At 50.7% G+C, this 14,115-nt stretch overlaps 1 protein-coding gene across 1 annotated transcript in view; it reads right to left on the reverse strand.

Moving 5' to 3' along the window:
• CHRM3 (cholinergic receptor muscarinic 3) overlaps window positions 1-14,115 on the reverse strand; it is a 340,570-nt gene that overhangs the window by 325,969 nt on the left and 486 nt on the right. The window lies entirely within an intron of this gene.

Consider the following 14,115-nt stretch of genomic DNA (forward strand, 5'->3'; position numbering starts at 1 on the left):
ATAAAGCAAGCCACCAGGCCCGGGACTCGAACCATGGTTTGCCATGTGGAAGTCTGGCATCCTTAACCACTATGCCACCTGCTGGCCCTGGGATTTCAGTTTCTTTAAATATATATATTGGGACCAGCAGTTGGCGTAATGGTTATGTTGCTGGACTCCCATGTAGTTGACTGTGTTTTGAGTCCCGGACCTGGTGGCTTAAACTCATGCTGGCTGCATGTGCGTGTGTACCCAAGATCCCGACAGGAGAATGGAGGCAAGGGGGCTGTGGTGTGACCATCTCCCCTGGGGGGGTGATTTCTCACTTTCTGTCTCTCTGTCTTTCTGGCGAACATGCATGCCTGATAGCAAATACCTCTTAAATAAATAAATAGGACCAAGTAGCGAATCTTGGAACCCTCTCTGAAGTCCAGATCTGTAATGTTACAAAGGCTCCCTCCCTATCCAAGGTTAAGGGGCTGGTGAGAAAGATGGGCGAGCAGCAAGAGGGTAGAGGAGTCAGGGGAGGCAGGTCCTGGTCCCGGCTGCAGGAGGAGCAGAGTGGAGGCTGGGACGCGATGGGGAGACCAGGGAGGTGGTGAGAGGGTTTTATCTTTGGCGGTGAGTTGCTAATGCAGAACTTCAGGTAATCAGTTCCAAAAACAGAGTAGTAAGTGGGACGTATTTTGAGTTACTACAAAATAAGTATGTAAATAGGTAAGGAAATTAATTTAAAAAGAAGATGAAAAAACGAGAGGGAAGAAAACTTAGAGATCAGGAAAAGCCAAAACTTAGATTGGTAGTTTGAAAAGTTTCAGGGCTGGTTTTTTTCAAGGTGACTTAAGAAAACAGTAGAGTCAAATATTTCATCATCAGAGGGAAATGCTGCAGAGAGGAAAGCTTGGGAAGGACAGGTGGCAAGTGGCAATACAGGGACAGAGGGAGGCGCTACTGGTCACAGATGCCTTTCCATGGTGGAGTGCAGGGCGGCACCGATGGCCTCACGGTACAGCCCTGAAATCAACCAGGCTGGATTTAGCAGCCTTTCGAGGCTAATCAGTATTTCGTCATTTGTTTAAGCAGGGGTAGGCCTGCCCTTGAGAGTGTGGAAACACATTCATTCCTCCTACAATCTACTTCCTCATTTTCTCTTCAAGTCTGGGCCTCTGGTTCTTTTTGTGCCTAGTTCCTGGACTCTGATAAGAAAGATTTGTGTGTATATTCTGCCAAAAATGCAAAAGGCAAGAGAGAAAGATCTGGATTCAATGACCTTCGAGATGATTAACTATTTAGGTTTGAAAATTCCTAAACCTCAGTGTGTTTCAGTTTCATTTTCTCTATAACTATCCATATATCAGCCAATCATCTCTCTCTATATATACATACATACATACATACATATATATATATGTGTGTGTGTGTGTGTGTGTGTGTGTGTGTGTGTGTGTGTATAAAGATAGCAAGATAACAACTTCTGTTTAAAGAGGGGGTTGACAGCATAGCATTGGCTTAATACAGACATGTCAGCCCACGGGACAGAATAGAGACCCCAGAAATAAACTCAAGCACTTACTGCCAATATACACAATAAGGAGAGAACAGTGTATTGAATACATGGTGCTGGGAAAACTGGACATCAGATGGGAAGGAAGAGCTGGAACATTATATTACCCCACATACAAGAAGCAACTTAACAGTGATTAAAGACTTAAACCTAAGACCTGAAATTATAAGACTATTTGAAGAGAGGGTTTTATCTTTGGCGGTGAGTTGCTAATGCAGAACTTCAGGTAATCAGTTCCAAAAACAGAGTAGTAAGTGGGACGTATTTTGAGTTACTACAAAATAAGTATGTAAATAGGTAAGGAAATTAATTTAAAAAGAAGATGAAAAAACGAGAGGGAAGAAAACTTAGAGATCAGGAAAAGCCAAAACTTAGATTGGTAGTTTGAAAAGTTTCAGGGCTGGTTTTTTTCAAGGTGACTTAAGAAAACAGTAGAGTCAAATATTTCATCATCAGAGGGAAATGCTGCAGAGAGGAAAGCTTGGGAAGGACAGGTGGCAAGTGGCAATACAGGGACAGAGGGAGGCGCTACTGGTCACAGATGCCTTTCCATGGTGGAGTGCAGGGCGGCACCGATGGCCTCACGGTACAGCCCTGAAATCAACCAGGCTGGATTTAGCAGCCTTTCGAGGCTAATCAGTATTTCGTCATTTGTTTAAGCAGGGGTAGGCCTGCCCTTGAGAGTGTGGAAACACATTCATTCCTCCTACAATCTACTTCCTCATTTTCTCTTCAAGTCTGGGCCTCTGGTTCTTTTTGTGCCTAGTTCCTGGACTCTGATAAGAAAGATTTGTGTGTATATTCTGCCAAAAATGCAAAAGGCAAGAGAGAAAGATCTGGATTCAATGACCTTCGAGATGATTAACTATTTAGGTTTGAAAATTCCTAAACCTCAGTGTGTTTCAGTTTCATTTTCTCTATAACTATCCATATATCAGCCAATCATCTCTCTCTATATATACATACATACATACATACATATATATATATGTGTGTGTGTGTGTGTGTGTGTGTGTGTGTGTGTGTGTGTATAAAGATAGCAAGATAACAACTTCTGTTTAAAGAGGGGGTTGACAGCATAGCATTGGCTTAATACAGACATGTCAGCCCACGGGACAGAATAGAGACCCCAGAAATAAACTCAAGCACTTACTGCCAATATACACAATAAGGAGAGAACAGTGTATTGAATACATGGTGCTGGGAAAACTGGACATCAGATGGGAAGGAAGAGCTGGAACATTATATTACCCCACATACAAGAAGCAACTTAACAGTGATTAAAGACTTAAACCTAAGACCTGAAATTATAAGACTATTTGAAGAAAACATGAAATAAAAGCTCCATGACATGGGTCTGGTCAATGTTTTTGGATATGACCCCAAAAAACATAGACAGCTAAAGCAAAAATAGACAAACACGATATTAAACTAAAACATTGCACAACAAAGGAAACAATCAACAAAGTGAACAAAACAACCTATGAAATGTGAAAAAATATTTGCAAACTATCTGGCAAGGGGTAAATATTCAAAATGTACAAAGAACTCAACTCAACAGTAAGAAAGTAAATTACCTAATTTAAAAATGAGTAAGGGACCTGAGTAGACATTCTCAAGATAAAACATACACAAAGAAACACTCAGCATTACTAATCATTGGGAAAACACAAATTAAAACAACAATGAAATATCACTTCACCCTTGTTAGAAAACAACTATTCTTGGGGGCCAGCAGGTAGTGTTGTGGTCAAGGCACTGGACTCTCACATGGCTGACTGCAGTTTGAGTCCTGGACTCAGCAGCTTGCTTTCTTGTTCTCTCTCTCTCTCTTTCTCTCTCTGTGCCCTATTATTATTAAATAATAATAACATTAAATAAATATTTTTTAAAGTAGCTAGTGTCAAAAAGATAAATGACGTGAGAATATGGAGAAAAGGAAACTCTTGCATGCTGTTGGTGGGAATATAAATTTGTAGCGCTATTATAGAAAATTGTATGAAGGCATTTCAAAAATTAAAAAGTAGAACTATCATATGATATAGGAATCCCACTTCTGGTTAATATCCAAAGGAAATAAACCTGTATGTTGGAGAGATAGCTATACTCCTATATTTTTTGCAGCATTATGCACAATAGCCAAGACTTGGAATTGACCAGAAAATAAGAGTCCACTGATGAGCGAATAGATTAAAAATGTGATGTATACACACAGTGGAATACTATTCATCCATGAAGAAGGAGAAAGTCCTTCACTTTAGGACACGGATGGACCAGGACGAAGTTATACTGAGTGAAATAAGCCAGGCACAGAAGGCCAAGTTCCACATGATCTTATGCAGTTGACTTACAGAAGCAGAGATGAAAATGTTGGCTACCAGGACAGGTGTGGGGATTGGGGTGAGACTGGTCACAAGGTACAATGTTTCGGTTAGACAAGAGGAGAGAGTGTGGTAGATCGTTAATCATGTACACTTGAAAACTGCCAAGAGAGTGGACCCTCAATGCTCTCACAACCAAAAGGGGGGTAAGTACGTGAGGGCCCAGATACGCTAACTAGCTTGATTTAACCACTGTGCAGTGTGCGTCATGGTAACGTGCTGCATGGGGGAGTATACGATTTACGTTTGTCAACCATATCTTAACAAAAATGGGGGGGAGTGGCAATAAGACATTGTCTGAAAATACTGCAGCTTCCTAAGTGATTGGCGGCCACCACCACTCCTTGTCTAATCTGTTCTTTCTTCAGGATCTCCCACATGAACCCCCAAATTACTGCCTCTGCCTACAGCAGCTTCCAGAATTCAGGCCTCCAAAGAGACCGTGCTCTCAACACTGCTCTGCCTCACTGGGTCTGTCAGGACTATCCATTTACCTTCCACCTCCCTCCTTACCTCAGTACCTGCACATGTCTTCACAGGCATCGTCTGAGACTTTCTAAATCACATCCGGCTAGCTTCTCAAAGAAAATAGGAGAATGCTTATACTAAAACGGAAAGACAAAAGAATACTTTAAAAAGAGGAAAGTAAGGTACTGCAAAGCCGGGCAAAATGGGCCACTGTGATTATTACCTTCAGGTCTCAGTTTTCTAGCAGCCAGTGTAAAAATATAAATAAGTACGGTTTAATCTTATGGTCAGGTCATTGTTCTCATTATTCTTGAAAAGGCTGACTTTGCACTAGTCCTCGGTTTTAAGAGAAACACATGATGCCGTAAGGAAGTGATATTAACTAAACTAGCAGACCGAGTTTTCCGGTTGATAGGGTCCACGGGGCTGTTCTTTACGGGACCTCACGGCCCAGGCTGCACAGTGGCAGGAGCCCTTCCTGGCTCACACTCCATCATGTCTCTCCGGTGGGAGACGCAGCCGCTTCACCACCCACTCCAGGCTCCTCAAGCAGACTCCTGCTCTCCCTCTGCCCAAGGGAATGATGGTCCAGAATTCTACCACAAGGCCATGTTTGTTTAAAGTGACACACGTCCTCCAAGGTGCTGAGTGTTCTGACGCCTGTAGGAATCTCCTTCCCGACAAAGCCTTAGACTGTGCCCTCGAGAACTGCCTCTCTGACGGCTCGCACGCCGCCTCCCTCCTGTGTTCACACTGCTGGCCCTAGGGTGTCGTTCTGTGAGATGTATTAAAACGCTTTGCTAACTCTTTAAGATCCTTCTGTGGTGTTTATTCCAAGCCTATATTCATTTGTGAAACAATAAGTCATGCACACACACACACACACGTAAGCTAGCCCAGTACATACACACACACGTGTGAGCTAGTGCAGTATATACACACATGTGTGAGTTAGCACAGAACAGACACACATGTGTGAGCTAGCCCAGTACATACACACACGTGTGAGCTAGCCCAGTACATACACACACGTGTGAGCTAGCCCATACACACACGTGAGCTAGCCCAGTACATATATACACACACGTGTGAGCTAGTGTTGCTTTCTTGTACAAGGTGGAGCTAGCCCATACACACACGTGAGCTAGCCCAGTACATATATACACACACATGTGAGCTAGTTCAGTACATACACACATGTGTGAGCTAGCCCGGTACATATACACACATGTGAGATAGCCCAGCACACACACACACACACACACACACACACGAGAGCTAGGCCAGTACATACACATATGTGTGAGCTAGCCCAGTACATATATACGCACACATGTGAGCTAGTTCAGTACATACACACATGTGTGAGCTAGCCCGGTACATATACACACACGTGAGATAGCCCAACACACACATGTGAGCTAGCCCAGTACATATATACATACACATGTGAGCTAGTGCAGTACATACACATACGTGTGAGCTAGCCCAGTACATACACACACATGTGAGCTAGTCCAGTACATACACACATACACACACGTGTGAGCTAGCCTAGCAAATACACACACACGTGTGGGCCAGTCTAGTAAATACACACACGTGCGAGCTAGCCCAGCACATGCACACACACACGTGTGAGCTAGCCCAGTACATACACACACAGCTAGAACTCTCCCGTTCCTTACGTGGAAACTGACTTCAGCGTAAATTCAGCCACCTGAGGGTGCCTGTCACCACCCTGGTTGTAATCTGCACCAGGAGGAGGGACCACTGCCTCCGGCACCAGCCTGCAGACCCAACGGGCCCAGGGCTGAGGTGAGTCTGGACCTTGGGGCTTGCTCGTGTCTTTACAAACCTGTCTGTCATGATCCCAGTGGCAGAGAAACTGCTGAATAAAGCTATGCTGATCAGAAACTCAGCACAGACATGTTTCTATTTGTTAGACCATTTTCAGTGGATTGATTTTTATGCAGTTAAATCGGTCAATCTTTTGGAATAAGTTGCAGACTTCAAACGCAGGGAGGTGGATTAACAACTGAAGTCAAGTTTCAGATGTGTATTATTGTCTCGTCTCTGTACAGAGGAAATGTTAGGGCATGCACACAGATAAGTCAGAAGTTCCACATCAAATTGTTAGCCATAGTTCTCTTTGGGGTGTTGGGTCCAGGTGAACCTTTGTTTTGATACTATGTTTCTATAATATTTGAACTTTGTATAACGGCTATTACTCTCATAGTGAGGCAGACAGCAAAGACGCTGCATTTACCTCCTTTGCACGTGGATATGATGCCACACACTTACAGGGAGGGCCCAGTCCCAGGGCCTGAGGGCGGCCGAGGACAAGTGGGAAGCAGCCTTCCACGGGAAGGTTTCACAGTCCTTCACCGCTGCGGGCTCACAGGGCCCCTCGGCACTGAGCCCTGGGATGCCCACACATCTGAGCTAAAACGATGAAGCATAAGACGCAGTCGGAGGAGTGCACCCTGAGCTGTGCCCAACAAACTGCTAGAACCGAGCCCGGAAGCTGGGGCTGCAGTGGAGGGCATCTGCCACGGAGAACAGCAGGTTTGGAGGGCAGGGGTAAAGGGAAGCGTGACCCGAGATGGGGACTGGGTGTGATATGTCACTCTAGGCCATGGGACAGGCTGAAGCTGATGCAGGACATTTAGGCGTTTTTCAGGAGGTCATCAAAGGGGGTGTGCAGAGGGCTTGCAAGAAGTGGCCAGATCTAGTGTCCAGGAAGAGTGAGCCGTGTGGAACACAGGGGGGCAAACGTGTAGTGAATGAGGTCATCTGAGAAGTTGCAGCCAAGAGGAACCACAGGGATGACTGTGGGCTGTTCTTTTTTTTTGAAGAGGTTTTTGCTATAGGGTGCGTGCGCTCTCCAGACAGAGAAACAGAAAGCGAGAAATCAGCCCCCAGGGGGTATGGCCACACCACACTCTCTTCTGCTCTCGGGATCTTGAGCACGCATGCACATGCGCCCGGCGTGAGTTTAAGCCACTGGGTCCAGGACTCGAACTGTGGTCGACTACATGGGAGTTCAGTGACATAGCCATTACGCTAACTGCTGGTCCCACTGTGGGCTATTCTTACATGGTCTGAGCATCGGGGAGCAGCACCTGCAGACCTGGGAGGGTGTCAGACATGCAGAATCCCACACCAGCACGTCCTCCTGCCCCCGTGTGTGCTGCACCCGACTCTGCGCACCCTATGTGCACTGACTTTGGAGAAGCCACGGAGTAACATGTCAATGGCAGAAAAGGAAGAGGCCAGAGACCTGAGGCCTTACTTGAATTATTAGAATTTGGCATCTGGCTGAACGTGGGAGTGGAGGGAATAGAATACATCAAGATTCTTGGGAAGTCTGAGTTGTAGGCAGTCATGCCGCGCAGATGGGAGCCCCAGGAGAGGAACAGCAGCAGCAGCTGACCAGCGGCCGGGGCAGTGCTGCCATGAAGCCAAGCCCAGCTAGGAGACCAAGGGGGTGTGACCCCACGGGAGCGTGAGGCGTAGAAACCATGAAAGCAGGTGATGTCATCGAGGAGAGGCAGAGAAGGGCAGCACGCAGCCAGGGGACATTGCTGGAGAGCCCGCAGGTGGGAGTGGGGACTACTAGTACAGAGGACAGGAGGGGTCGACTGGGCTAAAAACGGAGTGTGGTGTGTTTCTGTGATTAAAGGGACAGTGGGGACAGGTCACTCGTGCAATGAGGGACAGTCACTTCTAGAGGACGGAAGCCGGGACTGGAGACCAGGAGAATGGAGTGAGCACTGCACGGGGAGAGTGGGAGGTTAGGGACCAGCGTGGAGGCCGGAGGCTGGGCTGCAGCAGCTTCGAACCACTAGAGTAAAGGCTCCCGTGGAAGGAGGACGAGGCATGCTCCCCCCACCTCAATGAGGGCCAACAGGCAGCGAGGGGGGCTGAGCTCCGTGTCTCGGGGCGCGTGGTGTGAGCTGCCTGGTGAGTATGATGTCCACGCATGGACCGCCGTGGGGAAGGCCAGCCGGGGAGGTCCTCACCGGTGACCCTGTCACGGTCTGAGCAACGGTCCCCAGACACACTCGCCTGAGTCCCAGCATCTGTGACTGCCTTCCTGGGGCTCTCCGAGGGGGCCGTGGGTGAAGGAGCCAGGGCTCTCTGGGGGGGCGGGGGCGGTAAGGGTGGCAGAGCCAGGGCTCTCTGGGAGGGAAGGACGTGGGTGACAGAGCCAGCGCTCTCTGGAGTGGGTGAGGGTGGCGGAGCCAGGACTCCCTGTGGGGCTGCCATGGGGGACAGGGCCAGCGCTCTCTGGGGGCCATGGGTGACGGAGCCAGGGCTCTCTGAGGAGGAGGGCTGAGTGACGGAGCCAGGGCTCTCTGGGGGGCTGCCACGGGGGACAGGGCCAGAGCTCTCCAGGGGCCATGGGTGACGGAGCCAGGGCTCTCCAGGGGCCACAGGTGACGGAGCCAGCACTGTCGGAGGTGTTCTGGGTCCCACCCAAACACACAAGCCCTCACGCAGCAGGAGGCTGTGTGAGGCGGAGGCAGCTCCTGGAGCGGCCTGCTCTGCTGGGGCTGGAGGAAGCAGGGCGGCATCCCCTCCTGAGCCTGCAGTCTGCCGGGAGGGCTGTCCTGCTGACACCCTGACCCCGACCCAGCCTCCTAAGCACTGGCTTTGGCCTCTGGCTGGAGAGTAATGCAAAGCCTCACTTCCAAACTCGGATTTGATCTGCTGAGCCATTGCTGGAAGGCGGAACCTCCCACTAGCCCTTCCTGGAATCAAAACAGGCATCCACAGTGCCTAGCCCATCAGGTGCCCCGAGGTGACAGGCCAACAGTAGGGCGCCTGTGAGCAGGTGCGCACCAGGCTGACCTGGCCCCTGGACAGGGCTCACTCAGTGGCTAGCAAGCCTGGGGGAGTTACCCTCTTTGGAGATGATCAAAACAACCCTACCTGGGCTGCTCTCGCATATCCAATTTAACGCTACAGAATAACATTCCAAAAGACACTGGAATCCCGAGGAGAGATGGGCCTCTTTCCAGTTTTAATGCTCAGGGTTCAGAACAACTCACGACCGGAAAGGCAGAGCAGAGCGAGGGCGGTCGGCTGGTCCCCAGGCTAGGAACGATTTTGAGGGAGAGGAAGCCCAGGGCTCCGTCTGAAGCCGGTAGCTGCAGTCTGCCGGGAGGGCTGTCCTGCTGACACCCTGACCCCGACCCAGCCTCCTAAGCACTGGCTTTGGCCTCTGGCTGGAGAGTAATGCAAAGCCTCACTTCCAAACTCGGATTTGATCTGCTGAGCCATTGCTGGAAGGCGGAACCTCCCACTAGCCCTTCCTGGAATCAAAACAGGCATCCACAGTGCCTAGCCCATCAGGTGCCCCGAGGTGACAGGCCAACAGTAGGGCGCCTGTGAGCAGGTGCGCACCAGGCTGACCTGGCCCCTGGACAGGGCTCACTCAGTGGCTAGCAAGCCTGGGGGAGTTACCCTCTTTGGAGATGATCAAAACAACCCTACCTGGGCTGCTCTCGCATATCCAATTTAACGCTACAGAATAACATTCCAAAAGACACTGGAATCCCGAGGAGAGATGGGCCTCTTTCCAGTTTTAATGCTCAGGGTTCAGAACAACTCACGACCGGAAAGGCAGAGCAGAGCGAGGGCGGTCGGCTGGTCCCCAGGCTAGGAACGATTTTGAGGGAGAGGAAGCCCAGGGCTCCGTCTGAAGCCGGTAGCCACTGGAGTCTGCTCATTCCCCCACAGCCATGGTGGCCACCGTGAGCTCAGAAAACCACAGGCAAAGAAGAGGGGCACCCACCTCCACTCTGGGATGAGAGCTGCTCAGTGCGGATGTTCGAGGTCCCTCCATAGCAGAGAAGTTGCTTCTAGACTATTTTGTCCCAAGAAAATGGAAGCTCATAAAAATTATGACGCTCACAGCAATTTCACACACCCACTCTCACGTCCGCAGTCGAGGAATCAGTACCCCTGGAACGTACACGTTCCAGCCGTGAAATGCCGCTGGGCGGGCGCTCGGGCAGTGGGGGCAGGACAGCCCTAGTGGCCGTGGGCATGACTGGCCTTGGTAAGCAGCACCCACGCTGCACCAGCAGGGGCTCTTCTAAGGCAATTCCAGGGACAATGCAGTCCAAGGAACTTGTTCACTAATGCAGCCAGCAGCCACCGTGGGTCCTCGTCCTGCAGCCCTGACAGGCTCTCTGTATGCTCTACGTCATGGCTGTAGTGACCTGGCAGGACAGCAAAGACTTCCATGGCCAAAGAGCTCCAACTTGATGCCCAGGGCCCAGGACGAGGGTCCCCTGATGTGGACATCTGGGAACCCCTCCCTCTGGGCCCTGCTCTAAAACAGTCTGAGGACATCCTGCTTCAGCCTGAACGTTCCTGGACTCTGCCTGCCTACACTCTCCAAGGCTCTGTGACGACTGGGGGCTGCACTCCCGTGGCTGAGCGGCTGAAGGTTCAGCTGCCCTGCAGAGTCTGTGGGGACAGGAGCAGGACGGGGAGCAGAGGAATGACCTCAGGAAGGACTGGCTCTGAGGGGTGGTTGGCAACTCAAGTTACAGTGGCCAGGAAGGCATGGAGAACTGAGACCTGATCCTGCCACAGTGGCAGGCAAGGAGGCTCCAGGCGGCAGGCGGGGGACTGCTCTGGAGCACGGCTCCTTCACGTGCAGGGGGCTCTGTCCACACCACGACTGGGCCAGGGGGCTGCAGGGGGCTCTGTCCACACCACCACTGAGCCAATAGGGTGCAGGGGCTCTGTCCACCAGTGGCTGGGCCGGAGGGACTCAGGGGGCTCTGACCCTGGAGAGAAGTTCTTGGCAAGAACAAGGGCATGTCTTCCAAGACACGGAGCCAGGTGCCCGGAGCAGGCCAGCACTCAGGGAAGCTGGTGCTGGGAGAGGTAAACACGAAGGATTTGGAGACGCCGGGCTGGCAGGGCGTGGAGGTTCCCGGAGCTCCAGGGTAGGCAGACAGCCTGATGCACCCTGGTTCTCCCGGGTCCGGACCAGGTGGGAACGCAGCACAGAAGCGGGCTGCAAGTCCGCGCGCCGGCCGGCGCGCTGGTCTGGCTGTGCTGGCATTGCCACCGTGGTCTTCCTTTACGTCCACACTCCAGCCACTTCCACAGGTGCTGTACTGGGCAAGGGTCAGTCATGCCAGGATGTCCCTCTGTGGGCCTCCTGCCCACACCGTGGGCCTGGGTCTGTGTAGCCTGAGGAGGGTGTAGGCAGGAAGTCCCGACAGACAGATATCGGCTGCAGCGACGGGAAGAACCTGCCAGGGCTGGGAGGGCTGTGCAGTCCCTGAGGGGAAAGACAGCCCTGCCGGTGCCGGAAGTGACTTTGAGGTGACGACTTTGCCTCCTGTGCAGTCCACCCGATGGTCTCTCTCCACAAAAGTCAAGACCCGCCCTGAGGCTGAGCTCTAGCCCACCATCTCCAAGGCTAGCACCCTGCAGAGCTGGTGCCCTGGGGCACAGGCCTCCCACCGTGTACCTGGGGCGACCCGAGGCCCCACAGCAGCCAAGGTACCTGGCAGCACGCTGATGACACCTTGTTAACAAACAGAGTTTCTTGAGAACACGGTAGAGGGGCTCGATTTTTTAAAAATAGAGGCGTCATATATGTCTTAAAATATTCTTCTGTCAGGAAAACACTTTTTGCACCCACAAATATATTGTACAGAAGAAAACAGTCCGAGTTCCTCGCTGATCCTGAGCCTGCACCATGAGGATGGCGCCGGCTCCCCGAGTTCCTACCCGGGGACGGCAAGGAAAGGGGCAGGGAGGCCTCCCCAGCAGCTGGGCCGCCTACACAGGACTCACAGCTCATTCACCTCCCCGAGTGCCGCTAAGCACAGCTGTTCCCAGTGTAAACTTCCCGCACTGCGAACAGGACCCGGCTTCTCAACAGCCACACTAAAAGCGCCCAGGCCATTTAGGGGTAAGCAACGAACTTTTCCAACGTTAACAACGCTATTGAGCCAAACAGCACGCCGGCTCAGGACGGCAAGACATTTTAGCTAAAAATCTTGAAAAATATATTACCTTATAATTTACAAATACATAAAGAGACTTTGCTTTTAATCATATTGTTTAACTTTCTGTCTGTTCAATTTACTAGTGTGAATCCAAGAAATTCTAGTTCTGCCAATTTCACATTTTTTCCAGGCTTACTTTCAACAGGTGCAATTAGAAACTAAAATGTCATTAAAAGAAGTTCACATGTTTACACATGCTAGCTTAAACTAACACATTTTCTTGGTGTAAAAAAATAAACTATTTCTTTTTTTAACAAAAAAAAAAAAGGTACACTTTAAGGAACGTGCCTAAATCATCTTCAGAAATGACAGTTGGGAATGACATTCATCACTCCTCCCAGGAAGAACAACGGCGAGTTTCCTAAACAAGCGTGCTGGTGGGCTCACGGCGGACGTGCCCGGACGGAAGCCCTCGTCAGAGCACCCCACACGGTCCCTTTTCCCAAACCACCTTCCCTGCAGTCACTTTTCATGCAAAGGATTCAGAAAGGTTTTTTCAAAGTATGCTTTCTACCTTATTTTCTTTCCCAACTATCAAGCCCATTTGAATAATTACCCAACATTATGTAAGAAACAGAACTTCAACACACTGTTTTCACATTACATTTAACTCATAGGATCCACCAGCCTACAGAGACAGTCCAAATCGGAAGGCAACATAATTACGTTTTAACTAGTAATTTAGGCTGAAGTTATATTTCCATATGGAAACCACTTCAAAAATAATGTTCCTTCCAGGGCAACCATAGCTCATTACACAGTAGGCTAACAGGAAATCATGGAACAGAACCTGGGGCCAGCTTCCTGGGAGGGGGTCAGGGACCTCTCCTGGCAGGAGGGGCGGGCACACCGCAGCCCACCCTCACGTTCCCACTCCTGCAAGAGGGTCAGGGCCAGCTGCGGTCCAGGCTGGCTCAGAGGCCGGGCATCATTCTGCCAGCGTGTGCCTGCCCACGTGCATTCCCTGTTCCTTTCTGCATGGAATTCGCAGGCAGGGGCTCTCCAAAGCAAATCCCCTGGCATTGTTTAAACACAGGAAATAGAGAAGAATGGTTCCTGCGCTATAATGAGCCCACGTAATAAAATTATTTGGACTACATAATCATTAAACCCACTTAATTTTTTTTTTCAAAATAGTAACCCGTAATAAAGACCAAAATGGATGGAGGAGGGGCTTAAAGCTGTCTTCTTGGAAGTCAGAGGCCGAGAGAACAGAGGTCCGGGCGAGCGTGCGAAACCTGTCCCTAGCACACGACCGCTCTGATAGCCGCGCCTCCCTCCGGGGGCCCTCCTGTCACATCTGGGCACCGGCCTGGGCGGGGGCGGGGCGGGGCGGGTGGGGACAAGTTGAATAACACTGGAGGACGGAGGAAGGTTTGACCCTTGAAATCTGTCCATATGGGCGCAGTTACGAACCTGCTTCCTCTAGCACGTCCAGCCAGCGTGCAAGGAGTCGCATACGCGGGAGCACGCACAGCAGTGTCACAATTCGACACACGACAGGCGACTCTGCGCTCGCCCCCGCCCCGGCCCGCCGTGTAGAAGCACGCAGGAACTAGCCCTGCTGTAAGGGGCAGTGCGGGGAACCGTTCCACGGAGACCTGGAGCGTAGACGCTGCCCGGCCAGCACGCGCGCGCCCGGCTACGTACCTTCGCGCAGTGTCGCCCTCACCCC

This window comes from Tupaia chinensis, unplaced genomic scaffold (assembly GCF_000334495.1).
Source record: "Tupaia chinensis unplaced genomic scaffold, TupChi_1.0 Scaffold000161_1, whole genome shotgun sequence".
Lineage (NCBI taxonomy): Eukaryota > Metazoa > Chordata > Mammalia > Scandentia > Tupaiidae > Tupaia > Tupaia belangeri.